The sequence below is a fragment of the Plecotus auritus genome (genome assembly GCF_963455305.1).
Source record: "Plecotus auritus genome assembly, chromosome: 5".
NCBI classification, from domain to species: domain Eukaryota; kingdom Metazoa; phylum Chordata; class Mammalia; order Chiroptera; family Vespertilionidae; genus Plecotus; species Plecotus auritus.
The window spans coordinates 68,759,185-68,784,231 of NC_137776.1; the positions used below are offsets into that span (position 1 = coordinate 68,759,185).

General features: G+C 37.0%; 1 long non-coding RNA gene across 1 annotated transcript in view; it reads right to left on the minus strand.

Annotated features, from left to right (window-relative positions):
• Positions 1 to 4,435: 4,435 nt before the first annotated feature.
• LOC308248841 overlaps positions 4,436 to 25,047 on the minus strand; it is a 168,904-nt gene continuing 148,292 nt past the window's right edge. The window contains exon 3 of the long non-coding RNA XR_013960646.1: positions 4,436 to 5,319. This is a non-coding gene — a long non-coding RNA (uncharacterized lncRNA). The remainder of the gene's footprint in view (positions 5,320 to 25,047) is intronic.

Here is a 25,047-nt window from a genome sequence, read left to right on the forward strand (position 1 = left end):
TCTTCATGTCCTAAATTTTATCTTTCAGTATGATATCTGGCACATAGAAGTTTTCAAAATATATACAAGAATAAATAAATGCTAACTGTCAATTATTTACAAACACAGCCTATTTGAGTTGGAAAAGACCTTAGAGGCTTTCCAATTCATAAGCATTCCATAAGCTAACCGTGTCCTATCCATGATCACCATCATATCTACCACTGTTATACTCTTAGCAAATGGTTATTCAACCTCACTGGGAATACTCTATTGATGTTAAATTCCCCATCTAAGAAATCAGTCCACTCCAGTTTCAGACATAGTCTGGGCCTTGGAATATAGACATTTGAGGCAAAAGTACAATTTCCTAATATTTTCCCCAAGTCTTTTTACCAGTAACACAGGGTATTTTACTTCATCATTATTGATGCTCTTAATAATAAAATCTTTATTAATTTGCATATTTATCTCCTCAAATCCCCGTTTTTCAGTTCAAAGTTTTCCTAATTAGATCAGCATATCTCTAAGTATATATTATATTTTATTTCCAATTTCTGTAAGACACAGTCTTATCCAAAAGTCCACTACTACTATATCATCCCTTCTAGAGAATCTGATTCTGAGAACTAAAGAATGCTCAAAATCATTCAGCTAGTAATCGGAACAATAGAGAGTAACCAGTAGAGACAGGGCCTAAATAACTGTTTTTAAAAAACTTCTCTGGTTATGCTAAAGCATAGTCAGGGTGGAGAACCACTCCATTAGTAATCTGATCCATAGTCTAGAAAACCAAACCCCAATCTCAAAATGCATAGTCAACTGTTCATTTAACCAGCTACTTTATGTTTTTTCCTGAAGGTTTCAACATTCACTTGGAAATGAGATAAAAATATAAACCTTAAATCCTTCAATTTACTGAAAAGTTCTGGGAAATAAAGATCATATTGCCACTTTCTCACATTGCAAACTCTCTAGTTCTCATCTCTGTTTACCTTTCATATAAAATTTTAGAAAAATATTTAACATGAAGGTGTATAATAGAGTTAGCTTCAGAATTGCTTTACCTTCTAATAACACTCTTGGATGTTATCTACAAGCTGAAGGACTAATTACAATTTCCTTCCTTCACTTCATAAACATTTATTGAGTGACTATTATATGTAAAAAGTAATTTGAAGCAGATTTTACCTGCAAGAAAAGTATTTTTGGATATTTCATGTGTTTCATGCAAGAATGGCAAAACACGAGGACCTACAATAGGACTTTATAATGCTTTACTTCCCTTCCTTTTCAGAAGCTCAAAGAGAAGAAAATACATATAAAATCTGTTTATTGAAACTTACACAGTGTAAGTTTTATTACATGGAAAATCTGTGACAGTTGTCTAAATACATAGGAGGTGACCATAAAAAAGATGTGATAAAAATGTACTGATGATCTATATACCACACCAAGTTATATATTAGAAAGACTTCACAAGAATGAGCTTTTCTATAATAAACAGTAGAATTAATGTTAAAAATATGTAATGCTTACGTTCTTTTTGAAAGGTCAACAATTTTTTTCTTAATCTTAATTTAAGTAAATATCTTACTCGGGAAAATAAAAAGTAGTCCTGTTTCGAATCAAGTACAACAAAGGAAAACTGTCTCAGTTAATTTACTTACAAAGAATAATTCTCAGTAAAATTATAAACACAAATGTCATACCATCTCTAATGTCTTTAGGGCATCACATTTGTTTATATGTAATATGGATACATGCCTGTGACCATAAAACTGTAACCCTATTATTTGAACTCTGATCTCAAGTAAACAAACAAAAAGATAGCTATTGTTCTCTAATTTTAAAAAATAGAGCTATTCAGTTAATGGGAAAAAGTTTTATCCAGAAACTATGTTCAAGAAATGGTACTACCAAATCATTCTAAGCAAACAGCAAAAACCTATTCATAGATCATGTCTTGTCACAAGTGAAACCACCATTGTTCTAGGAGAAGATAATTTTCAGTTTTTAAAATCAATTTTTCTTTCCTAACTTGATTCTCAGTTAAAAAATATATATCTAAGCCTATCTACTAATATATATATATATATATGACAGTGTGTTAAATCGGTTGAATTGTACCCCCGACCCCCAAAGATACATTCAAATCCTAACCCTTGACACCTAAGAATGTGACCTGATTTGTAAAAAGCGCTTTTGCAGATGTAATCAAGTTAAAATGAGGTCATGCTGAATTAGGGTGGACCCCAATCCAATATGATCCTGTCCTTATAAGAAGAGAAGAGACACTGACACACAGGATAAAAGCCATGTGATGAGCGAGGCAGAGGTAGAAGGGATGAATCTATATGCCAAGGAATACCAAGGATGGACGGCCACACCAGAAGCTAAGAGAAAGGCAGGGAACAGGTTCCCCCCTAGAGCCTTCAAAAGAACATGGTCCTGAGGACAACTTGATTTTGGAGTTCTAGACTTAAGAACTGTGGGAGAATAAATTTTTGTTAATTTAAGCCACCCAGTTTGTAATAATTTATTACAGCAGACATAGGAAACTAATCCAGAGAACCAAATTGCCTATTTAATTTTATTTTTCTAGTGGAAATATCAAACCAGTTTCTCATACTAAACACACATTTGATCAACGTATACATAAAATATGTTTAAACCCAAGAAAAAAATTCTTCAATTCTCTTGCTTTGCATGTGGAATATTTCTCCAAAAAATAGTGGTTGATAAAAAGTTAAAATTTTAGAACAGGCAGTGAATCACCCAAGTAAAATTCATTGTAAAATTTGTAATGCATAAAGTTTTCATGAAGCTCAAAAGTTAACAACTACTTTTTAGAAAACTATGTTTTTTAACCATGATTTCAACATAGATTGCATTTTCAAACGTTTCATATAAAATTTAAACTGCTTTTTGGGAAATTTCAATAAGAACAAAATTTAGTAGCAGTACAACAAACACAATAATGTAAAAAAAAATTTGACATGAGTATAATGGACAAATCCATTACTTATTTTCCAAGAGTTGAGCTTACTCAACCTTCTTCAATCACTTGCAAAAAGTAGGATAACTACATCACCTATTTATTCAATTATGTGCTAGGTGAGTGCTAAATAAGCTTTTTACTAATGTTATCATCTACCCCACTTAATTCTTACAATTATATTATTGTTAGTATCCAAAAATGAAAAATATACAAATGGGGGATCAAAGAGAATCAATGATTTGCCCAAGATCACACAGCTGGTAGGTCTGGCACAGGATTAATCAGTTAGTCTTAACTGTTCTATGAATTTGTCATACCTATAAGTCATATGTGCTGTGTTATAACTGCCTTTCGAATTACTAAAAATTCCTACAATGGTAATTTACAAATAAACCGTACAATATGGGAAATAAATGAAATAGCACTTTTGATTAGAACTATAAATATCTGTCACATATTAATGATATGAGCAAAAATAGAATGCAATTCATAGAGAACAAAGGGCTAGTTCTTAGTGTGGAAGAAATATAAATTAGAGCTGTCTGACACAGATATGTTGCTGTGATTAAAGAATAACGTAAGAACAAAATAAGGTCTGATCTATGAATGAGTTAGAAAAGGAAACATTAGAGAAAGAAATTTGACAGTAGGTTGCTTATGGAGTAGCATTGTTTATGGGAACTATTTCCACTAATTTAGCAAAGGTCAATTTAAAGTATTTTTTTTAAGTAGTTAAGTGAATTGTATTAGACTTAGGAAATATTTAAACCATGATTAAAGTATAATTCTGAGAGAAGTTTTAGAAACAGATACTTGTGTGCAAAGGGTTATAAGAACTTCCTACTTCCAAGAGCCATTATACTAGATAAGAAAGCAGAATCTATTTTTTTCCTTTTTAAGATCTACGCTTACAAACAGAAGGCATATATTATCAGCATTTCAGAAAGGTTAGGTGTGCTTCTGCCAGAAGGCAGCCAGTGGATAATCACTTATGGTTCTATAAAGCCCAGGGACTGCATAATACTGCTATTCTTATAACTATGAGGCGAGGGCAACACAGCTGCTCTTTCTTTTCTTTGGTGATCAGGATTTGCTGTCCAAAAAGTTGCAGAATAATTTGAATGTAATTAGATGAAATTTTCTCCAACAGAAAAGCAAGAATTAATTTTGACTCTAGTTACTCAGAAGCTCTACACAGGGCTTTTTAAACATTTATGGTCTCCTTTACTTAGAAAGCGTTTCTCTAAGTTCAACTTAAAAAGCAGACTCTTGCTGGATGACCTTAGGCCTCTGAGTTGAAGGAACATTAAATAAAAAATTCTGAGCAAATCTTTAGTTTCTCTGTTTGTATAAAATGCTTTGAAAAATTCAATTTTAGTACATTCTACTCAAATTTTTATGAGTTTATTTTATTTCATTTTATATTCATCTACTTAAGTCTTTTTTTTTTTTTTTCATGAAGGTGGAGAAGGGAGATTACTTATATTTATATATTTTTTTTCTGAAACAGTCAATTTATTTCCAGGCAAACTTTCCCTTTAAAGGGTAAGATAATTAATTTCAATTTTGAAGATGACACTGTGGTTCCACAATCCTTGATTGACTGTTTTTCCAGGAAAAGTAAGAGCAGCTGTGAAAGTAACTAAAAACTTAATGGGATCTTTTGATATAGACATCTCACAAAATACAAAGCTGTGAGGAATATAAAGGGACGACTTACCATGAATTTGGAATACTTTAGAATATTTAAAAATAAGTGAGAAAAATGCAGGAATCAAAACCAAAAAAAATGTATAAATGGTATAAAATGGATAATTAAAAATATCCAAACTATTCCAACTACCCAAACTAGTTAGTATTTGTAGTTATATGTGTGTCCAAGATAGATAGGCAGAGCCCTGTTGTCAAACATGGCTACTTCATTTCTGTTATTTAAATTTTTACTTTGTATTTAGGAATGTAATGTATCCCTTACCATGGAAGGGCAAAAGCAGCTTAGCTCAATATAATTTTTGACATGCAACAATGCTCAGGTGGGGTGGGGGGTAAGGTGGGGAGAAATAGCTTATCTACACTTACGTAAATTACAGTATTAAAGAACACTTTTAATATTTTCATTAAAACATAATTCTACTTGTGTCTACACACTCAATAATAGAACACCCAAAGCATCAATATTTCATTGCTTGCCTCCAAAAAACTGTTGACATCCTCTGTGGCCATCTGCCAAAGTGGTCATTCCTTCGTACTTGATGGAATTAGAGAAGTATCACGATGCTACGAATTGGTGAAGGAAAATACTCTGTGCTCTGGGCTTCTGGTGTTTTATTTCCTTGGTCCTGTTAAAAGGGAATAAGGATGAATTTTCCAATTTTGAACAGAGAGCCGGTTATTTTATATTTCTTAGTTTCATATTTAAGGACATTTTGAGATTTTATGAGGTCTCATTAAGAATCACAGAATTTTTAGTCTTACACACAGGACTTGCTAAATTTATGATTGCAGGCACAAAAGAGCTATATCAATTAGATGATTCAATCCCCATTATTTTACACTACAGGAAACAGAAATCCAGAGAGGTTAAACAACTCAACTAATGGTACAACCAATTAGTGGCAGAGCCAGCATGAGAAACCAGTTCTTCCTACTCCTAGTTCAAGGTTCTTTCCTCCAGTTGTTTACCTGGGAGGGAAATTGGGAAAAGTATCATCATTTCCAAGTTAATTTCTCAGACCTAATGCTTAGAGGAAAATCTAGAACAAGAAACAACAAACATGATAGTTTATTATTTAGATTACTAATTCAAAGCATGGCACTTGTTCAACCGATATCTAAGAGAGACTATTTTATTACAGTATGATCATCATTTTATTAAAAATGACCATTTACCATTAAATTCCTGAGTTTCAGCCAGAGTAATAATTATTTATTTTTCCTAACCCTTACTACTGCAACATAGCAAAGAGTGATATTTTTATTATCTGCAGAGCAACAGATTGAAATTTTTAAAAAGAAAATTGGATTTTAGACACACCCTTGGTTAAAACTCTTCAAAGATATCCCATAACATTTAAGATAAAATCCAAATCTAGAGGAGAACCAAGATGGTGGTGTAGGTAAACACCTGTACTCACCGCCTCCCACAACCACATCAAAATAACAACTAAAAAATACAAACCACCATCATTCAGAACCGCCTGAAACTGACTTTGGCTGACCAATTCAGGCATGTGTGATCCAAACTTGACCAACCAAGTGTCTGTTTAATACCCTGAAATTTAAACACTTGACTGGGAACCCCATTAATGGCTCTACTCTGGAGAAAGCTGAAATCCCAGAGCTACCCTTGTTCCTTTCCTTCCCACCTGTCAATTCCATGAGATACTCCAGTCACTTTCCAGATGAATGCCATCTATATATATAAAAAGCCAGCAACCGTAATAGCCATAATGACCATAACGACGGTCGCTATGATGCCCACTGTGGCCAGTGAACTGGCCTGATCGGGGGGTGGGGCCAGCTGGCCAACCTTGCAGTCCCTCCCTCCTGCCTGCCTGCCCCTGATCGAACTCTCCCACCCTGATTAAAAGCAGGTCTACGGCCAAATGCCCCTTCCCTTCCCCCAGGCCAGCCCACCCCACCACGATAGGCCCGAAGCCCCTCCTCCCCTGGCTAGCCCTGACTGCACCCCCTCACCCCAACAGGGGGTGGGGCTGGGTGGCTAACCTCCTGCAGCCCCTTCTCCCCGGCCACCCCTGACTGCCCCCCCCATAGGGGGTGGGGCCAGCCCGCCAACCTCCTGCAGGCCCTCCCCCCACCTGGCCCCACCCAAAATCGGAACCCCTTACCCCATTCAGGGGCAGGGCCAGCTGGCCCACCACCCACAGCCCCTCCCCATGGCTGGCCCCACCCCCATTCGGCCCCCCAACCCCAAACAGGGGCGGGGCCAGCCGGCCAACCTCCCGCCATCTCCTCCTCCCAACAGGCCCAACCCCGGTCTGCCCGATTGGGGCCAGGCCAGCTGGACCCCACCCGTGCACAAATTGGTCACTGGGCCTCTAGTATATGAATAAGCTTACAAAAATCTTGTTTCAAACAAAAGAAATTTAACCAAAATAGGCTTTAAAAAAACATCCAATGTTCTTTTTGTTATAATTTCAAAGTACAGAGAAGGATATCTTAAAGAGACTAAATAAAGCTTGCTTTTGTTTTTTTATTCTATCAAAGTAATTTTATAAATTGTAGTTAGGGATTGTGTGTCCTCTGGTACTACTTAAAAATTCTTCCAAATTTTAAAAATAAGGGTCCATTGATCCTAGAGTCTGTGGATAGAACTATATTTTAGTAGAGGTGAAAAGATTTCCTTTGTAATTTTACTTATTTTATATATTTAAAAACATTTTATGTAGAATGAGCTTTCTATATTCCTTTTGCTAATGCAAAAAAAAGGGAACATACGAAATTATTTATGTCACTGATTCACTCAGATCCACTTATGAAACCCAAACATATTCCCATACAGTGTTTTGTGTACTGAGGAGAGAGCTGGGACAAAACAGATAAAGTCTCTGCCCTCGTAGAGTAGCAATAAGAGAATACATGGAATATAATTTGAAAATTTCATAGTACTTTAGTAATGAACTTGGTACATGTATATACAATGAGGAGAAAAAAGTAGCTTAAAAGTGTGAGCATATGGAGATAAAAATCCTAGAAAAAGTTTATGTGCAAATCCTTAACCATTATCTATCTTTAAGAGGGATATATCAGAATACATAGGGAGCCCTGCCAGAAGTCACATTATTATAATAATAATAATAAAGTGCAACCATCACCACGAAGGCAATACTTATGTTACACTCTTTACCACTGATTTCATATCTATTATTACAATATAGCCTCTTAATACTTCTTCCAGATGAGCAGGATAGACAATGGAGCCTTAGAGGTTTGACAAACTTGACCATTTTGAGTAGGAGCAGAATCAGCTACAGTCTGGATTCCAAGTTTTCCAGTTTTACTTCCATCATACCACACAACATCATCTAACAAAATACAGTTTCTTAACAGACAGTCTAAAAATTCCTTTTAATTTACTTCTGTGAACTACAAATGAAGTGGGGAAAAAGAAGCAATACTATTGGTGTTACGAAGAAGTAGCTGGTAACAAAGTGAACATCTTTTGTCACTTTGAAAGTCATAAGCTCAAATCAGTAAGAATTCTGGGATGGTTTGATAGACTTGGCTGTGGAGGAGTTTAAGAATGTGTTATTAAAGCATATTTTCCCAACCAATGGGGTTGGCAAACTTTAGCCAGCATAACAAACCCAATCTGCCATCTGTTTTGTATGGCCCTTCAGACAAGAATGGTATTTCTAAATGGTTTAAAGAGCATCAAAATTTTGACACCTGGAAGTTATATAAAATTAAGTTTTGGTGTCCATAAATAAAGCTGAACCACAGCCACACTCATTTGTTCATGTATTGCCTCTGACTATTTTCACACCCCAACAGCAGAGTCGAAGAGTTCCACAGAAACCTTCCAGCCAGAGGAGACTAAAATATTTACTATCTGAGCTTTTCAGGAAAAAGTTCATTGATCGTTGATCTAGAACAGCAATTTTTAACTGGTGCGCCACGAGATTTTTTAAAACATGCAATACCTGACTATTTATTCAGGGTCACTCACCTCTTTTCTTTCAGATTGTCAAATAAAAAAATGACAACAGCTAACACAATAGCCATCTGGTGTGAATGAATCAAAATTATACTTTTCTTTTTTTTGGTCAGATTGGCAAAAAATAGAATGTATTTTTTGTTGTGCTACAGATTTTAGTAATTAGTTTATGTGTGTCATGAGTTAAAAAGGTTAAAAATAGCTGATCTAGAAGGTCACAGATTTCCAAAGAGTTTATAATGCTAAAAGCAATAATGACATCTGCTTAAACTAGTAATTAAATAAATTTAATAACTGGACAGTTAAATAAATATTTCTACCATTTAAAATGGAATGAGCACCTGAGGTCTGAGTGACTACCTTGGGGGCCTGAGAAGCATGCTTACATATCTCAGCACTCAGTCAGCTTATCACTTAAATTATCTCTTTGTGTTAAATTACCTCATGGTGTTTGTGGTTATTATAGAGGTTCTACATTTCTTAAATATCAGTCCAACATTTTGAAATTTACTGTTACATAGATTGCTAGTTAACAACAGCAAGCACAAAAGCAACTTCTGGTGACATATAATTGAGTAGCATAAAAATTCTAAGAAGCCTATAAATTTGCCTTAAGATAACCATCATTAAGTCTATAGGTTGCATTTACTTAATCAAAAGGAACCCCCAGAAGTCTCAAATACTTTAAAACTCAGTATTAAAAAAAACATGATTGTCATATCCACAATTTTCTTGAACAAAATTATCTATTTAGAAATTAAATGCAGCTACTTTCAAAAGCATCCTATATAATAAAAGCCTAATATGCTAAGTGTCCAGTCGACCGGCCGGCTGTTCAACCAATCAAAGCGTAATATGCTAATGATATGCTAAGGCCACTCAACTGCTTGCTATGATGTGCACTGACCACCAGGGGGCAGATGCTCCGACTGGTAGGTTAGCTTGCTGCTGGGGTCTGGCCGATTGGGACTGAGCGAGATGGGCTGGACGTGCCCTGGAGCCCTCCCACGGTCCCTCCCTGGCTGGCCAACCTCCCATGTCTCTCCCCGGATCGTGAACCAGTGAGGTCCCTCGGCCTGGCCGGCACCCTCTCACAATGTGGGACCCTTCCGGAGATGCCGGAGAGCCGGTTTCAGCCTGATCCCACAGACCAGGCCGAGGGACACCCTGGTGCATAAATTCATGCACCAGGCTTCTAGTAAAATATAAAAAACTCCAAAACCTAAGATCACAAAAGCAGTTTTGAATCTACTTTTGATGCTGTAACTTTGTTACTTTTCAAGATACATTTAAATACTCATTAGGCCTCTAAGTCAAATATTATTTGAAATATTGTTAAAATTTTATATTTACTGTTGTCATATTGTCCCCACCCTAAATTTAAATTAATTTTTACAGTAGGTCACTTGCTAAAAGTAAAAAAAAAGTTGAATATCTTTATTATGCTTAATAAATATTGATTTATATTTTAAATAAACTTTAGGATTCATTTTTTTCCCTTTTGTAACTCAACCATTCTTTCAAGGAGGATTAAAAATATCTACATTATTCTATTTATCCTCTGTGATATGGCTGCTCCAAAACAAGCTACTCTGTGATTTGGAAGCCAAAGTCTACCTTTAATCAGAACAAATTTTTAAGATCATCTTTTACTATTGCTTCTATTTGACATTTTTTTCTTTTATCTGTTAGGAATATGTCTAAGCCTCATATTGAAACTTTCTTGTTTATTCCCATATGTTTCATCTTCTCTTACATCATTTTAATTTTTCTTTGCATTCTGAGAAAAATTTCTAATATTTCCCCCCCTCTACTTCACTAAGCTGATTTCCTGCAGGTCAATTCTGTTTTTACTGACAAGAGCTGAGAATTATAATTTATTTTTCTAATTTAATTTTTTCAATTTTTATTACCTCATCCTTAAATTTATCCTGGTGTTTTTTTAATTTTATCCGCTCTCTCCTATGGACACCTGCTTCTGTTTCAAATAGCCATATCTTCTTGGGATCATAATCAGTTTTCTAAATATTTATCTTTTTGCCAAGTTATTTCTCTGAATGTTCACTATAGAGGTCTAATTATCCTTAATTTGCAATCTTCTTTTATAAACTTTGTGTTGTTATTCAATTATTTTTTAAAATCTTCACCCCAGGACATGCTTATTGATTTTAGAGAGAGGGGAAGGGGAGAGATAGGGGCGGGGGGAAGAGGAACGGTGGGGGGGGGGGGAAGGGGAGGAGGAGGAGGAGGAGGAGGAGGAGGAGGAGGAAGAGGAGGAGGAGGAGGAGAAAAACGTTGATGAGAGAGAGAAACATTATTCATTGCCTCCAGTACATACCCTTACAAATGATTGAATCCACAACTTAGGTATGCACTCTGACTGGAAATCGAGCCCTCAACCTTTCAGTGTATGGGACAACACTCCAATCAACTGAGCCACACCAGCCAGGGCTGTGATTCAGTTTTTAACAATAGCCTTCCAACATTTTTGTAACTTAAAAACAATGACATCCTTTTGAACATTTTAAGGTTTGCCTATTTAAAAAATGTTGAAAAACGCTATACTAAATAGAAAAAAAAAGTTATAATATTTATCCATTCAGGTCATTCATTATTTCTTTAGCAAAGAGATGAGTACAAACTCTTTGCCAGCCACTGTAGAAAAAAAGCCAAGAGATAAATGATAGTATTTACTTTCAAGGAGATTACAGACCAGTGGCTGGAAAAAGACAAGTATTCAGATTGTTAAAATATAGTTTAATGACATCTTCAATGGATGTGAATTAAGCTGCTCATAGATGTAAATAAGGTGCTACATTATAATCTAGAACAAAAATGAACTCAGTTCCGAATGGTGAGAACAGAAAAGGGAGAATAAATGAGAGGTATTAATAATAGAATCCACTGGGCATACTGACCAATTTGATGAAAGAAGACAAATATTTAAAATTATTGTCAATAAGGGTGTCCTTTAGTTAGAGATATAAGGAGAAGGTAGGGAGGGTCTAGAGAGGTACCATGATTGATTTATTTTTAAAGTAATTTGTGTTTATTCAAATAATTCATGATCATGGTATGATTCAAAGAGCACAGAAGAGTGAAAAAGTGAGAAATAAAACTCCTGTCTCTTCTCTCCACTGAAAAAACACCATCAATTTCTTGCATGTCTCATTCCATAAATTTTATACACCTTTTTAAAGAAACTCTTGGGGACAAATATATTTAGGAATGTGGGGTTTTTCAGATTTAGAAAGGTAATTAGATAAGCTGCATGGACTGCAGTTTATCCAATACCAGCCAGTGGTGTCTAGGCAACAGCTCACAATCAAATATACTAATTTTTCTGTAAGGAATAGTCACACTTTGATTTAAACATAGAATAGAAATAATTTCATATATTCATAAATAACTTTTATTTTTTTCCTCAGAGGATGTCATTCTCTCCTAGCTTTACTGAGATATAACTGACATATAACATTGGGAAATCTAAGGTGTACAACATGGTGATCTGATACATGTTTATGTTGCAAAATGATTATTGCAGTAAGGTTAGTTAACACATTCGTCACCTCATCTAATTACAATTTATATGTATGTGTTGTGAAAACTCATAATATTGTTAACTGTAGGCTGCATGCTGAATATTAGATCCCAAGAACTTATTCATTTCATAACTGGAAGTTTGTACCCTTGGACCAAAATCTTCCCATTTCCCCTACTTCCCAGCCTCTGCAACTACCATTCTATTCTGTTTCTAAGAATTTGGCTTTCTTTTTTTTTTTTAGGTTCCGCAGTATTTGCCTTTCTCTGTCTCACTTATTTTACTAAGCTTAAATGCCCTATAAAATGCCCTAAATTTGTTGTCACAAATTATAGGATTACCTTTTTTGGCTGAATAATATTAATAAGTATGCATACATAAACAAATTTACATGCATTATATATGGTACATATGAGATATGCATATCACATGTTCACATATATATCGCATTTTCTTTATCCATTCATCTATCAATGGGGGTGCAGGTATCTCTGAAATAGTGATTTCATTTCCTTGTGATATATACACAGAAGTGCGATATAGATGCAGCTGTGGGACCATATGGTAGATTTATTTTTAAATTTTTGAGGAACCTCACTGTTTCCCATGGTGGCTGTACCAATTTACATTCCCACTGACAGGGCACAAGTGTTCTCTTTTCTCCACATCCTCACCAGCACTTATCTCTTTTCTTTTGACAATAACCAGTTTCCCAGGTGTCAGCTGATATCTCATGGTTTTGATTTGCATTTCCTTTATGATTAGTGATGCTGGGCACCTTTTCCATTACTGGTTGGCCACTTGTGTATGTCTTCTGTGGAATAATGTCTATTCAAGTATTTGGCCCATTTTTAAAACCAGACTGTTTTTTGGCTATTGAGTTCATTGAGTTCTTTAATATTTTGGATATCAACACCTTATCTGATGTGGTCATCAATAGCTTTTATTTATTTTTTAAAATATATCTTTATTGATTTCAGAGAGGAAGGGATAGGTAGAGAGAAATAGAAACATCAATGATGAGAGAGAATCACTGACTGGCTGCCTCTTGCACTGGGGATCGAGCCCACAACCCGGGCATGTGCCCTTGACCAGAATCAAACCCAGGACCCTTCAGTCCACAGGCTGACACTCTATCCACTGAGCCAAACCAGCTAGGGCCATCAATAGCTTTTAAATTCATGATGAAATTAATGTTTCCACATCAGTTTGGTTTTGCTGCCAAAATATATTGAAGGAAAAATAATATTTTTGGATTTCAGAACCTACTGCCTTTTAGAACTGCAATTACAGACCTGAACTAACTCTACCCACGGAAACAATATATTACCATCTATAGAAACTATATAAAAGGCTAAAATGCTAAGTGTCCATCCGACAGTCCAACCAGTAGCTATGATGCACACTGACCACCATGGGGCAGATGTTCAATGCAGGAGCTGCCATGACGTGCACTGGCTATTTACAAAGAAATGGCACCGCGGACCTGGCACCAACAAAGCAACACTTGACTTCCCCCAAGTGGGACACAGGCCCCGCCACCACCCCGAAGCAACAGCCCACCAAATCGCAGCCAACTCTGCTGATACCCCATGGTGTAAAATGCGGCCCACAGTCCAGCCCAGCCCTAAATGGTGGCTGTGGGTGCCAGGTAATGACGTTACATAGCAATGCCCTGCTTCCTCTCCCTAGCAATCAGCCTCCTTACAGTTTCTTCAGCCCAGGAACATGACTTGCTTTATAGCCAGGTGTAAACATTTTACACTTTAACCAAATGTCTGTGAAGTGTTTTCCCGTGCCTCATCTCATTTGATCTTCACATAATTCCTGGATTAGGTAGATAGGGGATTCAGCGAAATCCTATTTTCTTTTCCTTAGCCTGAAAATGGAGATTTAGAAAGTTTAGAAACTTGACCCTATTGAAAAGAAGAAATAGTGGAACTTGAAAATGACTTCAGGTTTTCTCACTGAGCAGAATAGACTCAAACACTACTGCAGTTAAATATTTTTCCCTTTGTTCTCCCTGTGTAATCTACAGTAATAATCTGCTTCCTGTTGATATTTACTGCTGTGTTGCTGACAATTACCTGAAAGAGAAGTTGGGGTGCTTCACTGGGCTGGAAAAAGTTTAGCTACATCAGAAAGCAGGTCTAATTAAGCAAGTTTATTCTATATCTATAAAAGACTAAGTTGACTTGCTCATGTGCAATACATATAAAGTTCTCACTGGTGCCAATCACACGTGTGTGTTTCGATCTGTCATAGTCGATTGTGAATTTGGTTGACACTTCTATTATAGAGAAAGGGCGAACAGTGATATTAAAATATTTCTTCTAATTAATTTCCTTTCAATGTGCATATATCTGAGCACCGGGCCTCTAGTATACTTATAATGATAAATTGTATCCTTTTATGTATTCACATGCTTCATTATGCATGAAACATAATCTTGTTCTCAGCCATAGTGTTCAAAGACTGAAATCCTTAGAGAACATTTTATATGTTCTCTCACTTTATACAGGTAGTAACTGAGGACCCATTAGTAAAAAGTCTCATCACTGAGTAGTTTCTGGATTTGTGTATATTTCTCAGAAGCAGCTTTACGAGATTTCAGATAAGAGATTTCATGTAGTGGATCAAGTGAAAACGCTCTATCAGATGGCATGTGGCGTATTCACTCAATGCCTACAACACAAGCCTTGCATTGCTTGTTGATGTTTCCCACATTCCCTCTTCTCTTTTCATTATAGGTTATTTATATTTTTGTTTCATCCTTTGACATTTCTCTTTTGTCATTTGCCACTTTTGCCCCCCACCCTGCTTTTTGTGTTCTTACCAACTGTGTTCATGAGATGTTCAATGTGGCTGATAATCCATCTAATTCTTCTGTGATTTCATAAGTGTTTGTCTCATGATTATTAAAGTTCTTAACCTCTAAAACTGTTAAGCATTTTAAGTAAACAAATGCTCAGAACACATACAATTAATATAAAGAATTTATATATGATGTATTAAGTTCAAAATAAGTTCCATGTTTATTTTTGAAAACTGCAAAATATAAGCTAAATCTAACATAAATAAATAAGGAAGCACTCTGAAATGCTTGCTGTCTTACAGGCATAATTTACCTAGGGTCATTGGATACCCATTTATTGTCTAGATCATATGAAAACCATGTGCAGCTAAAACTTGGGGAATATATCTAAATTTTGTATAAATAGAAATAAAAATAAGCATATATGTATCTCCTTTTTAAAAACAATCATTCAAATGAGAACATTTTCTCCATGTATAATGTCCTGTTATGAGGCATCTTTTCATAATACTACAGAGATCTATTTCTTCAGATCAAATGAGGCCTACATCATGAGACTGAATGTAGCTGCAGAAGAACCCATAATCATACTGACTGGTCTCATTTTTAAATTCATGAAGCACTCAAGTGGGCTCTTCATGCTCCCAGGCAATCATAGTATATTTCCCTAGTCCATTCATTCTCCCATTTTTCTAGATAATGTTTTCACACTTCCTCTTCCTTGTGTTCTCTTCCTCACATTCCACATCCAGTCTCTCTGGGATCCAGTTGATTTAATTTCAAATTATATCCAAACTCCAACTCTTTCTCACTACTTCCACTGCCATTCCTCAGGTCTAAGGTACCATTATCTCCCAGCTTTTTACCTTTGCTCCCTATCAGCCTGTTTGTAGTAACATCAGCTTAAGCTTTTACAAATTTATCAGATATTGTCACTCCTCTGCTAAAACAAACTCAAATGCACCTCATTTATCTTTCTGACCCCATCTCTACCACTATCCCTCTTTATCTACTCAAGCCACACTGTTTACTACCCTTTTGTTTAACATCTGATATGACATGTTTCTTAGAACACTCTTTCCTTTGACATCCACATGACTAAATCCCTGGATTCATGCTTTTATTTAAATTTGCTCTTTTCTGATGAGACCTACCTGCTAATCATATTTAATAAATTGCAACATTTCATCCTAATCTCAATGATGCTGCCTACCTATCCAAGTTATTCTGTCTTATGAAATGTTTTTCTTTACAGAACTTTTATCTTCTGATATTAAGTATTATTATGGTTAATTTTTGTCTGTCTTTCACCATTAGAATGTAAGCTCCAAAAGACTGGAATTTTTATCATTGATCCCATGCACCTGAAACAGTGCCTGGTACAAAGTAGCCCTCAATAAATATATCATTAAGAAATAAAATTTATTCATTTAGTTAAAAAGTTAATATACATACTTATTTTATTTTTTTTAATTTTTTTAAAATATATTTTATTGATTTTTACAGAGAGTAAGGGAGAGGGATAGAGAGCCAGAAACATCGATGAGAGAGACACATCGATCAGCTGCCTCCTGCACACCCCCCACTGGGGATGTGCCCGCAACCAAGGTACATGCCCTTGACCGGAATCGAACTGGGACCCCTCAGTCCGCATGCCGACGCTCTATCCACTGAGCCAAACCAGTTAGGGCATACATACTTATTTTAATAAGTTTTAAGCTTAGAGTATTTTATAGTCCAATTTCCCTCTCCTGTCTCCATCTATCCAGTTTCTCCTATTACTTCCAATAAGATAATGGCATTTTTATTATTTCCTTGTATATACTTGATAGTTTTTTGCATAAGTAATCATATATAAATGAACACGTTTTTCCTCGTTATCCTTGAACCACAAAGATAGCAACCTATACATACTGTTCTGCATTTGTACATTGTAATTTTAATTGTAATTTTAAAAGATTTTCTTTATTAGAAACTAGAGGCCCAGTGCACAATTCATGCACATTGAAAGGAAATTAATTAGAAGAAATATTTAATATTGCTATTCGCCCTTTCTCTATAATAGAAGTGTCAACCAAATTCACAGAAGGAAACACGTGTACGAAAGGCGCCAGCAAGAGCTTTATATATATAGATAAACTTGTTTAATTAGACCTGCTTCCTGATGTAGCTAAACTTTTTCCAGCCCAGTGAAGCACCCCAACTTCTTTTTAAGGTAATTGTCAGCAACACAGCAGTAAATATCAACATGAAGCAGATTATTATTGTAGACTAGTGGCCTGGGGCACAAAATTTGTGCACGGGAGAGGGGGGTGTCCCTCAGCCCGGCCTGCACCCTCTTCAATCTGGACCCCTCAGACATCCCTCTCACAATCTGGTACTGCTGGCTCCTAACTGCTCACCTGCCTGCCTGCCTGATCATCCCTAACCACTCTGCCTGCCAGCCTGCTCGCCCCCAACTGCCCCCCCTTGCTGGCCTGATCACCCCCAACTGCCCCCCGCCATCCTGCTTGCCCCCAACTGCCTCCCCCGCTGGCCTGATCACCACCAACTGCTGCGCCCCTCCCCCCCCCCCCCCCCCCGCTGGCCTGCTCGCCCCTAACCGCCTCTGCCTTGGCTCCGCCACCATGGCTTTGTCCAGAAGGACGTCTGGAAGGTCTCCCAGTCTAATTAGCATATAACCCTTTTATTAGTATAGATTACACAGGGAGAACAAATTGAAAAATATTTAACTGCAGCAGTGTTTGACTCTATTCTGCACAGTGATAAAACCTGCAATCATTTTCAAGTTCCACCATTTCTTACTTCTTTTCAGTAGGGTCAAGTTTCTAAACTTTCTAAATCTCCTTTTTCAGGCTAAGGAAAAGAAAATAGGATTCTACTGAGTCTCCTATCTACCTACTCCAGGACTTCTGTGAGGATCAAATGAGATGAAGCACGGGAAAACACTTCACAGACATTTGGTTAAAGTGTGAAATGTTTGCACCTGGCTATAAAGCAAGTCGTGTTCCTGGGCTGAAGAAACTGTAAGGAGGCTGATTGCTAGGGAGAGGAAGCTGGGTGTTGCTACGTGACGTCATTACCCAGCACCCACAGCCACTGTTTAGGGCTGGGCTGGACTGTGGGCCGCATTTTACACCATGGGGTCTCAGCAGAGTTGGCTGCGATTTGGTGGGCTGTTGCTCCGGGGTGGGGGCGGGGCCTGTGTCCCACTTGGGAGAAGTCGAGAGTTGCTTTGTTGGTGCCAAGTCCGTGGTGCTGTTTCTTTGTAAATAGTCAGTGCATGTCACGGCAGCTCCTGCATTGAACGTCTGCCCCCTGCTGGTCTGTGCATGTCACAGCGACTGGTTGGACTGTCAGAGGGACACAGCATATTAGCCTTTTTTATCGATACTAGAGGCCCGATGCATGAAATTCGTGCAATAGTAGGCCTTCGTAGCCTCAGCATCCTTGGCCCACAACTGCCTCGGCTCTTGCAGCCCTGACTGCCTCAGCCCTTGCACCCCTGGCTGCCTCGGCCCTCGCAGCCCTGGCTTTGTCTGAAAGGTTGTCTGGACGGTCGTTCTGCTGTTCGGCCATTTGGTCAGTTTGCATATTAAGCTTTTATTATTATAGATATATAAGAGCCTAAGTGACCTTTACAACTGAATGACCGGAATGACCAATCGACTGATTGCTATGATGTGCACTGACCACCAGGGGTGCCCAGCGGGTGTCAGTGTACTTCCCCAGCGGGAGCACCACTCAGCCAGAAGCGGGCTCACAGCTGGCAAGCACACCTGTGGCGGCGGGGAGCCTCTCCCACCTCCGCGGCAGCGCTACCATGCAGTGGCGGTGGCAGGTGCAGTGGGACCAGGATGAGTGGCAGTTGAGCTGCGCGTGGCCCCGACAGGGGCTCCTCCCCGGCTACCTGCCACTTCGGTACTGCTACATCCCTTGGGGGGATGTTGGACTGCCGGGATCAGGCTGAAACTGGCTCTCCAACACCCCCCAAGGGGTCCTGGATTGCGAGAGGGCGCAGGCCAGGCTGAGGGACCCCACCCGTTCATGAATCCGTGCACCGGCCTCTAGTATATGGATAACAAGGTTCCTTGTTAGTTATTAGCAACTGCATAGTATTTCTTTCTGGATATCCCATTGTTTAATTTGTTCCACCATGAACATTCAAATTTGTCCATTTGCTATTAAATATTGCAGTGAATAACTCTGTATATCATCTCATTTCATGAAGGAATAGACTGGTGAATAAATTCTAAGAAGTAATTAATTAAATCAATGGGAACATTTTTTTCTAACTTTGACAGATATTGCCACTCACCCTCCATATGATAAGAGTGAATATATAATTCTACCAGGAATGTCAAATAATGCCTTCAGTCTCCCCAAGACTATTATATCCACTTTTGGGATACTGGGAAATTCTGATAGTGACAAACAGTGTTTCATTGTCACTTAAATCTGTTTTCCTTTATTAGCAGTGAGGTTAGAATTGTCATATTCTTAAGAGCCATTTGCTTTCCTTCTTCTGTGAACAGTCTGTTCATGTTTTCGTCATTTTTCCAACAGTATTATTAGTATTTTAACTTACCACTTTGTATTTTTTAAATTATATTTTAGGATATATAGTCACGCCTCTTTACTAAGAATAGCAAACATTTAAAAATATTTATAGTTTGTCTTTTTATTTTGCTTGTGTGTGTGTTTTTTTTAAATGTGGTCGTTTATTAATATTTTCTTTTATAGTTTCTAGATTTTCTTTTTTTCTTCTTTTTAATTAAATCTATTGGAGTGACATTGGCTAATAAAATTATATAGGTTTTAAATGTACAATTCTATGAAACATCACCTATATATTGCATTATATGCCCACCACCAATGTCAAATCATCTTCTGTCACCATATTTTGACTCCCTTAATCCTTTACTGCTTCCCTACCCCCTTTCTATCTGGTAACCCCCATAACGCTGTCTGTGTCTATGAGTTTTTGTTAGTTTTTCTTGTTTATTTGTTACTTTCGCTTTTATATTCCACATGAGTGAGATCATATCGTTTTTGATTTTTCTTTGTGATTGATTTCGCTAGCATATTTTCCAAATCTTTCCATGTTGTCATAAATGGCAGTATTTCATCTTTTATTATGGCTGAGTAATATTCCATTGCATATATGTACCATATCTTGATGCTCTGATTGTTTCCATGTCTTGGCCATCATGAATAATGCTGCAATGAACACAGGCGTGCATGTATCTTTTCAAATAGATGTTTCCAATTTTTCGGGTAGATACCCAGAAGACAGTTTGCGGGGTCATATGGTAACTTTATTCTTAATTTTTTGAGTAATCTCTGTTCTGTTTTCCATAGTGGCTGTACCAGTTTACATTCCCACCAGTAGTGAATGAGGCTTCCTTTTTCTCAGCAACCTCTCCAACACTTGTTATTTGTCTTGTTGATTAACAGCCATTCCAACAGGTGTGACATGGTATCTCATTGTAGTTTTGATTTGCATTTCCCTAATAGCTAGTGAAGTTGAGCACTTTTTCATATATCTATTGGCCATTTGTATGTTTTCTTGGGAGAATTGTCTGTTCAGGTCCTCTGCCCATTAAAAAAATTGTTTTTTGTTTAATTCTCAACTGAGGATATGTTTTGTTTTAATTGATTTTTAGAGAGAGAGGAAGGAGAGAGAAACATTGATTGGTTGCCTCCCATACTCAACCCAACCAGGAATTGAACCCACAACCTTTTGGTGTAAGGGATAATGCTCCACTCAACTGAGCCACCAGGCCAGGGCCTTTTTAAATTGAATTGTTTATTTAGTGTTGAGTTGTGTGAATTCTATATATTCTGGATATTAACACCTTGTCAGAGCTGTTGTTTGCAAATATCTTCGCCCATTCAGTGGGTTGCGTTTTTGTTTTGTTGGCAGTTTCTTTTGCTGTGCAGAAACTTTTTAGTTTGATATAGTCTCATTCATTTATTTTGCCTTTACTTTCCTTGTCCCTGAGGTCAAATTCATAAAATCCTCTCAAAGACCAAGGTCCATTAGTTTAGTACCTATGTTTTCTTCCCTGTAATTTGTTTCAGGTCTTATATTTAGGTCTTTGATCCATTTTGAGTTAATTTTTGTCATAGGGACAAACTGTAATATGGTTTCATTCTTTTCCCAGCACCATTTATTAAAGAAGCTTTCTTTTCTCCGTTGTGTGTTTTTGGCTCCTTTGTTGAACATTATTTGCCCATAACTAGATTTTGTTTTGAAGTTATTTTCTATGCTAAAGTCAGAAGAAAAAAAAAAAATCTTGTGTTTTTTGAGTACCTCTATGGGTTTACATTTAGGTTCCTGGTCTATTTCTAGAATATATCTTGGTGAATGATTCCTTTGTTATGATGTAAGTATTTTGCTTGGCTTTATCTGGCTTAATTTTTACCCTTTAGTTTTCAACATTTCTAAAACACTTTAGTTCTGTTTTTTTGCATATATCAGAGAATAGACATTTGCTCTGTGATTTAGTTGGAAATTCACTTTTAATAAATAACATGAGTTAAGCCCATTTACATTAATTTTTCTGTTGATTGATCCCTTTCAATACAATGTAAAATGATAATTTTGACAGTGGGCATCTAATAAAATGGGTCTTCATCCTACTATTAATTTAACTTGTTTTCTAGATTTTTTTTTACTAGTAGGTTTTATCTCATATTTCTCCACATGTAGTTTCTCTGTATGTATCTTTGTTCCAGTAGCTGTGTTTATAACTCTGTGCAACTTTGTATTCATAAATCATATTATGTAATTTATATAATTTTTTAAAATTTCTGTATTCAAGATATATTAGCTTACTTCAATAAGCAATTATGATATTAGCATATTTTCTATTACTCTTTCCTGCTCTTAATTTCTTTATCATATTTCAGTTAATATTTTTCAGTGTTTTTCTAAGTCCAGTTAAATTTTGCTTGTTATTTTTATTATTTGCAACTTTAGTTGACAGTTTTTGACTTGTAAGTATTAAAAAGGAAGATATAAAAAATCTTACAAATACAAAAATCTGGGTAAAAGGAGATAAAATAGGTCCAGGTAGTGTATAATTTCTGTTTTTAGGGATACAGTATTTACATTTTGTTTTTTAATTCTAATACCCACATTTGTTTTCATCTTATTTTACAACTAAATCCTCTCAATGTTCACTGCTCAACCTTCGGTGGTGTTTCCAGTTATTTTCATCTGAATGGCAGTGATTTTCTAGGAATTTTTTTTAAGAAGGGCACACCTGAAACAATATTCTCTAAGTTCAAAACTGTCTGAAGTTTTTGTGCCTGAAGACAGCTTTACTGAATTTAAAATACAAAACTCTATTTTTTCTAAAAGATATGCAGATGTTAGTCCATTGTCAGATGGCTCTAAATGTTGATGAGGATAAATCAGAGATAAGACTGACTATTTTCCCCTTCTTATGTGTGAGTTAATCATTATTTCTTCATGTTTAAAAATTCAGTAACTTCATGAGGATATGTCTCAGTATTGACAGTTCTAAACTAATTTTCTTGGCCCATGCAGTGTCCTTTTAAAATGTGGGTTCAAATGGTCTTGTGTATTATCAAAAAGTTAATAAATTTCATCTTTAAATATTTATTCTTTTATATTATTTTAAGTTTTTATAGTGTCTCTATCTCAATTTATATACCTTACACATACATACAAATTTTCTAATTGTTTTGTTCTTTCTTTGGTTTATTGCATTCATTTTTCTCATTTTTAACTTTTATATTCCTTAAGTTCCTTTCCATAATTTCCAGTCTTTCTTGAGCTCTTTCCAATTTCATCTTTGAAATAAATACTTCTTTCCTAAGTTTGGCCCACTCATAATTTATCTTCTCCATTGTTTTATGTCTTTCCCAGAGTTCTTGCTTTCTGGATCATGAATTTTGCTCCTAAAGCTGATTGCTTTATTTATTTTTTCTCTTCTCTTTCTGCCTGTGTCCTTTCATCTGTCCAGCTGTCTTTCCCTCCAAAGGAAGAAATACATACAATATATTTGTAGTAATATTAGGATTCAGATATAATCCCTAAACTGTAAATTAGTAAAATCAGCTGAAACCTGGCAGGAGCTACATGCGAGTAAGTGAAGAAAAGCAGTCTCGGAGAAATGCAGTTGTAAGAGCCCATAGTGCGAACCCCAGAAAACGAGGGCAAAAAATATGCCCTGAAGGTATATAATACACCCTAAGTTGCTACAGGCCTTTTTTGTAATCACAGGTATGGGTACAGAGGTGAGCTGAGTTGTCAGCAGAACCTACTAGACTCAGATTTAGGAAGTAGAAAAGGTGGGGGAGGGAGGTTACACAAAGAATACACAGACAAGCAACTTCTATAGGAAGCATTTTGTGTCTATGGCAGCAGATAAACAACTTTGTGAAGACTGGCAAACCTGGAACAATACTCTGTACCTCTCCTTACCTTCAGTCTCCCTATAAATACACACACACACACACACACACAGCTCTTAAAAATAGCTAGCCAGGTAAAAAGTATTATTTCCAGGCATGAGTAATAACAAAGAAAAGAGGACAGCACTGGTAACAAAGACACTCTACGAAAAGATGGTGAAGAGAATAGCAAATCACAGTAACAGGCAGCAATTGATCACTAGAAATACGTCCCCATAGAGCAAGGGAGAGGTTGAGAAATGAAATATTCTCTTGTTAGCCATTAGCGTTTCTTTTTTGATAAACTGCATTTTTATGTCTTTTATACAAATGAGTTATCTTTTCCATATTGAATTGTCAGCACTCTGCCTATTAAAAAAAATCAGCATCTTCTTTGTTATAGCAACTAAATTTAATGCTTAGATTTTTAAATGCCTTTTAATTTCTGGATTTTTCTAGTTATTAAAAATGTGGAGTAAAAATTATCAATCTGTTATTTTATGACTTTTAAATGATTGTTTTTCAAACAAGACACTAAGTTATCATTGAATATATTTTCTGAAGATGTTTTAAATTTCATAAATCACATCAATCCTATGTTCAAAACCCACCAATGGCTTCTTGTCACAGTTAAAATAAAACCTAAATTATAAATTCCTCAATATGACCTCTAAGGCCCTATATATCTGGCCCTGCTCTCTCTTAAGCTTTATTTCAAACCACTGTTTTCCTCACTTTCTCCATACCAGTTTCTCCATACCCATACTTCCTCCACATTTTGTTTCTGGCTATGCCTCAAACACATAATTCTTGCTGACCCAGTAGCCTTTACAATTGCTGTTCCATTTTGCTGCCTGGACCCCTCCTCCTTCAGACACTGCTCCCGCCTACACTATTTAGAAGGTTTCTGCTTAAATATCATTTCCTGAGATAAGTCTTCACTAACCACCTTATCTAAAATAACACTCCTGTGCTCTCCATTACCCTTGTCTACTTACTATCCTATCTAATAAAGAGGAAATATGCTAATTGACTGTCATGCCCTCACAAAGATGGTGGCACCCGCAGCCAATAAGGAGGGAATATGCTAATTGACTGCCACGCCCTCAAAGATGGCGGCGCCCACAGCCACAAGATGGCGGCGCCCAGTCCCCTCAGCCCCGCTGGGACGGCAGGTGCACAGCACGGCTGGGCCTGCCCCCAGGTGGTCTGGCCACTCCATGCGCCTGCCTCCGGAGTTCCCCAGTTCCCTCAGCCCCCCAGCCGCCCAGGGCCGCCCGAGGCGCAGGCAAGCCTTAGATGGCAGCTGCCCAGCTGACGCTTGAGGCACAGGCAAGCCTTGGATGGTGGCGGACCAGCTGCCCAGGGCTACCCAAGGCTCAGATAACCAGGGCCAGCCGAGGCTTGCGCTGCCGGTAGTGGCAGCAGCAGAGGTGTGATGGGGGCATCGCCTTCCCCTGATCGCCAGGTTGCCTCCCGCCCCTGAGAGCTCCCAGACTGTGAGAGGGGGCAGGCCGGGCTGAGGAACACCCCCTTCAGGGCATGAATTTTCATGCACCGGGCCTCTGGTATTACATGTTTCTTTATAGACCATGTCACTTTTTGAA